Source organism: Coregonus lavaretus, assembly GCF_964263955.1.
Source record: "Coregonus lavaretus genome assembly, chromosome: 22".
In the NCBI taxonomy this organism is placed as follows: domain Eukaryota; kingdom Metazoa; phylum Chordata; class Actinopteri; order Salmoniformes; family Salmonidae; genus Coregonus; species Coregonus lavaretus.
Window position 1 is genome coordinate 17,786,237 of NC_140009.1, and position 6,000 is coordinate 17,792,236.

The following is a 6,000-nucleotide window of genomic DNA, read 5'->3' on the forward strand; positions in this document are numbered from 1 at the left end:
TAACCAGCATGGCTACCACAGCATTCTGCAGCGATACGCCATCCCATCAGGTTTGTGCTTAGTGGGACTATCATTTGTTTTTCAACAGGACAATGACCCAAAACACACCTCCAGACTGTGTAAGGGCTATTTGACCAAGGAGAGTGATGGAGTGCTGCATCAGATGACCTGGCCTCCACAATCACCCGACCTCAACCCAATTGAGATGGTTTGGGATGAGTTGGACTGCAGAGTGAAGGAAAAGCAGCCAACAAGTGCTCAGCATATGTGGGAACTCCTTCAAGACTGTTGGAAAAGCATTCCTCATGAAGCTGGTTGAGAGAATGCCAAGAGTGTGCAAAGCTGTCATCAAGGCAAAGGGTGGCTACAAAATATATTTGGATTTGTTTAACACTTTTTTGGTTACTACATGATTACATATGTGTTATTTTATAGTTTTGATATCTTCACTATTATTCTACAATGTAGAAAATAGTCAAAATAAAGAAAAACCCTTGAATGAGTAGGTGTGTCCAAACTTTTGACTGGTACTGTACTTTAGGTCAATTAATCAGTAAATTTTTTGAGTAACCTATGTCAAAGGCTGCAGGTAGATAATGACATAGACTACTTAGGACATACTAAAGTAGTCTGCGTGAATCCATTGGGCCCTCAACCGCCGCACAAACATTCAGCACCATGGACAGATCAGTGCAAAGAAAATATAGGATTTCAGCACCATAGGCGGCTGGACAGCCCTGGACCTATGTTACCGCGCCACACCTATTTTACTGCGCCCAGCTCACCTCACTCACCTCACTGAGGGGGGCTGGATAGGGTAAGATGCAAAGTTTGGCAATGGAATGACAGCACAACCAGCACAAACCGTCATTCTGTTACCAAACTTTGCATCTTCACTGTTGTTCAAGTAAATGTGCTTTTGTCAAATGCATAGAGTTGTATGGTTTGTTTAATTTTGCAATTATTGGCTTTTGTTTGACATACATTTAAGAATCTGAGTCTCAGCATCGTTCTGTTACCATGGAATTGCCCCATAGCATTTACTGGAATCCTTTAATGCATCTGTGACCTACAGCGCCCTCTAGCAACAATGAGCATACAGGGTATCTGTGATTCTTCTATAAAAAATAGCAACATCTAACATTTATAATATAATAATCTTTGCTGTGACATTTTTTAATGAAATTGTCACGTTTTGTACATTCACGTGAAGTGCATTGATGACCCCAATGTTAACTATAAAGGGTTAATTGTTGTGGCCTCTGATTAGTATAGGTCCTCCTGCTGGCACTAACCATTTGTGTGCAACAGCGTGGCAGTAGCTTGATTAAAGATTGAGATATTCCTACACCCAAAACCACTTGGCTCTCTTCAACAGAGAGAGAGTTAGTTGAATTGAATTGGGAGAGAGAGAGAGAGAGAGAGAGAGAGAGAGAGAGAGAGAGAGAGAGAGAGAGAGAGAGAGAGAGAGAGAGAGAGAGAGAGAGAGAGAGCGAGAGAGAGAGAGAGCGAGAGAGCGAGAGAGAGAGAGAGAGAGAGAGAGAGAGAGAGAGAGAGAGAGAGAGAGAGAGAGAGAGAGAGAGAGAGAGAGAGAGAGAGAGAGAGAGAGAGAGAGAGATGGGTTAGCAGTTAAATCTCAGTGACGGGTACATCAGTGTACGGTGACATATGGACACCCCGGGGCCATTTCCTGAGTTTCACGCCTGTCACAATCAAACACCCCAGCTTTCAATCACCTGACAATGAGCCTGTGGGTGGCCATTCAACCCCCAATGCCCTCCAACAGACAGACAGACAGACAAACAAAGAGACAGGCACGCACACACAAAGACACAGAGACACACACAACCAGACAGATAGAACATATTTTTGTTTCTTCCAAAAAGCATCTTTACCTCGTTGTGCATTGGATGGTGCATTGTATGGTAGGAGTGTAATTTCTGTGATGAAGTGTGTGTACCCTATTGGCAAGTTTGTAGTGTTTGGAACCAGTCAAATAGTAACACAACAACTGGGTGATCTGAAAAGTCATAGGCAATCGATCAATAATATAATAATACTTTTAGCAAAAATGTTTATTTTCAATTTACAATCTGTAGAAACAATGATAATAGAAGGGTTCAGAACTTTTGTGAAACATCACAGTACAGTTGAAAAATATATGGCAAATAGAAATCCAATATGGATGGTGTTAAGAGATACAGTGAGGGAAACAAGTATTTGATCCCCTGCTGATTTTGTACATTTGCCCACTGACAAATAAATAATTTGTCTATAATTTTAATGGTAGGTTTATTTGAACAGTGAGAGACAGAATAACAACAAAAATATCCAGAAAAACGCGTCAAAAATGTTATAAATTGATTTGCATTTTAATGAGGGAAATAAGTATTTGACCCCCTCTCAATCAGAAAGATTTCTGGCTCCCAGGTGTCTTTTATACAGGTAACGAGCTGAGATTAGGAGCACACTCTTAAAGGGAGGGCTCCTAATCTCAGCTTGTTACCTGTATAAAAGACACCTGTCCACAGAAGCAATCAATCAATCAGATTCCAAACTCTCCACCATGGCCAAGACCAAAGAGCTATCCAAGGATGTCAGGGACAAGATTGTAGACCTACACAAGGCTGGAATGGGCTACAAGACCATCGTCAAGCACCTTGGTGAGAAGGTGACAACAGTTGGTGCGATTATTCGCAAATGGAAGAAACACAAAATAACTGTCAATCTCCCTCGGTCTGGGGCTCCATGCAAGATCTCACCTCGTGGAGTTGCAATGATCATGAGAACGGTGAGGAATCAGCCCAGAACTACACGGGAGGATCTTGTCAATGATCTCAAGGCAGCTGGGACCATAGTCACCAAGAAAACAATTGGTAACACACTACGCCGTGAAGGACTGAAATCCTGCAGCCTAGCCAGTCTCCAGACCTTAATCCCATAGAAAATCTGTGGAGGGAGCTGAAGGTTTGAGTTGCCAAACGTCAGCCTCGAAACCTTAATGACTTGGAGAAGATCTGCAAAGAGGAGTGGAACAAAATCCCTCCTGAGATGTGTGCAAACCTGGTGGCCAACTACAAGAAACGTCTGACCTCTGTGATTGCCAACAAGGGTTTTGCCACCAAGTACTAAGTCATGTTTTGCAGAGGGGTCAAATACTTATTTCCCTCATTAAAATGCAAATCAATTTATAACATTTTTGACATGCATTTTTCTGGATTTTTTTGTTGTTATTCTGTCTCTCACTGTTCAAATAAACCTACCATTAAAATTATAGACTGATCATTTCTTTGTCAGTGGGCAAACGTACAAAATCAGCAGGGGATCAAATACTTATTTCCCTCACTGTAGATGGGAGGTGTTGAATGGAGCTGAAGGATGGGACTAATAACAACTAACAACAACTAATAACAACAAGATAACTAATTTAAAGTATACTGTGTCCATAATAAGTATATAGGTTATAGGTTGAGAGCTTTTGTGAAAGAGCACAGTTAGAAAGATATGGCATATAGAAGCAAACCGGATGGACATCATGAAAATGATCGTAGAGGTTGAGGGTAGAGGAAGTTCAGGAGTAAAAACAAACAAAATATAATGATTGTAAAATTGACTGTGTCCATAAAATGTATATAGTATGTATAAGCTGGAAGTAGAGGCCTAAGCGTTGTTGTTCACTAGTTTACTCCAATTAGGGAAGGGGTGGTGCGGTTGGAAAGTAATAAAGGGAAATATATTGTAAAAAATAAATAAAATAAAAACACAAGTGGCAGGCACTACTCAGTCCTACCTTCAGGCAACAGTGAACCTGCCAAAGGCACCAAGTTGGCTGCAGAGGCAGAGCCATCAGTCAGCTGAGCCCTAGGCAAACACAGCTCTATTGACTTTTAGCCTTTTAACATTTAACTTCCCTCCAGCTCAGGCATCGGCACAGTTACAGAGCACATACATTCTGTTTCCACTCTAACACGAAAAATCTTGATGGTTTGATTTTTAGTTTAATTATACTGGATTGGGTATAGTTCCAGTTTTAAAAGAAGTCTGTAGCACACTTTTAATAGTAAGATATACAGTATATCTTGATTTGGATTCATAGCATGGAAGTGTGGATACCTAGTCTAACCATTCTCATTATAAGTTGACCGGGTAATTTCAGGGCTATGTTGATTCTGTCCATGTACCTGTTGATCACTTTGATGCACTCACACTCTGTGATTTACTCTGGTATTAACATATGTAACGCTCCCACCAACTATATGCACTAGCTCTAAACTGATTGATCAAGTTTAGCCTAGATAAAAATAAGGTTTTCTTCTCATGAAGATTTCTTCTTTCTCTCAAATAATCAGACACCCACACTCTATTGTGGTTCTCAGGGCCTTGGGTTCTGCAGTCCTTTTGATTTTCATTTCTCCTTTCACTTAATTGGTTGTTTGGCTGGGGACAGTAAGAAGGGCATACTCCTGGCTACCCAGATATAAATCAGTCTATGAAAACTAGCAGACGTTGTGGCCCCAGAGGACCGTACCTGTGCACCTTGTTGTAGTTTAACCAGGCACTTTGGTACTGTCCTGCTAGTAAGAATGCCATCTAGATGCTACTGAAACTTTAGTGTGTTGTATGATCTTTGGATAAACATAGCAAACAAGAGTTTGTGATTGGTTGCTATAACACTGTATCTATCTAACTGTTGTGTGCTATTATCTCTTCATCACTTTATGCTTACACAGCTCAACTTCATGACTTGGTTTGATTTAGTCTCCATCTATAAAGCCCTCTCTATCTGTTCTGTGATTAAGGGTGTGTTCGTATATTCACTCTGGCTATCTACTCTGATTTCAGAGCGCTCTCGTCTGTGAGCACTCTCGTCACAGAACAACTGATGAATTTACGAACACGCAACACCCGTATATTTTTTGGGGCCAAATACCGATGTCAGATCTTAACTTGATCACTCTCTTGTTGCAGATAATTTTCCTGCTTTTCGATCTGGGTAGCCATTTTTAATTATTTTTAAATGTTGGATTATTGTGTGCTTGTTGACATTTACTCCATTGATTGATAGGAACTAGGAACATAAGCGTTTCACTGCACCCACCATAACACCTGCTAAACAGTGTACACCACCAGTAAAATTTTATTTGAGATTAGATGTGGGATATCTGGCATCTGGTTTGGAACTAAGTGGGTAACAGGTACATGGGGACATATCCCCATCACAACTTTTCCTCATAACACATAGTAGCAGGTGACAAAAATATTGGAGTTCATAGACTGTGTTATGGGTCATACAGAGCATAGACCAGAGAGGTATACGACAAGGCAGAAACAAGAAGCTAACTTGTCTAAATATTCTGATATAACTGTTTTACTTTTTAGAATGATAAACTTGAAATGGACATGGTCTAATTCAGGGATCATCAACTAGGTTCAGTCGTGGGTCGACTTTTTCCTGAGTGGATGGTCAGTGGGCCGGAAGATAATTACAAATAATTTGTAGACTGCAAATTGACGCAAGATGCCCAAACAGATATATATAATATTTGACTAAAACATAATAATTTCAAACCTGGCTTACATTTGTATACCATCACATATATATTTATATTATGTGTGGGAATACTTTGGAACAGATTTCCTAAATTAAAATTACTTGGAGCTGATATGCTGGTGTTTTTTAAGTATGTTATGTCCAACAATAACCTTTTTATTTTGCTCAGAAAACTTGGGGGGCCAAATAAAATCATCCGCGGTCCAAATTCGCCAGTTGGGGAACCATGGTCTAATTGATTCAACAAACCAAAAACACATATCTATGTTTAGCTTTCTTAATGAACTAGAAAATCAATAGTTATTTCTTGTTGCTTATCGAAGTTAGCTGGCTAACTCATGGATCCTGCTTTGTAGTATACCTCTCAGCACTGTCTCATACAGAGTTGCACCTCTAGAGGGAGTGCCGAGATGCTGAGAGGGAGACAGAACTGGAGAGTGTGAGTGGTG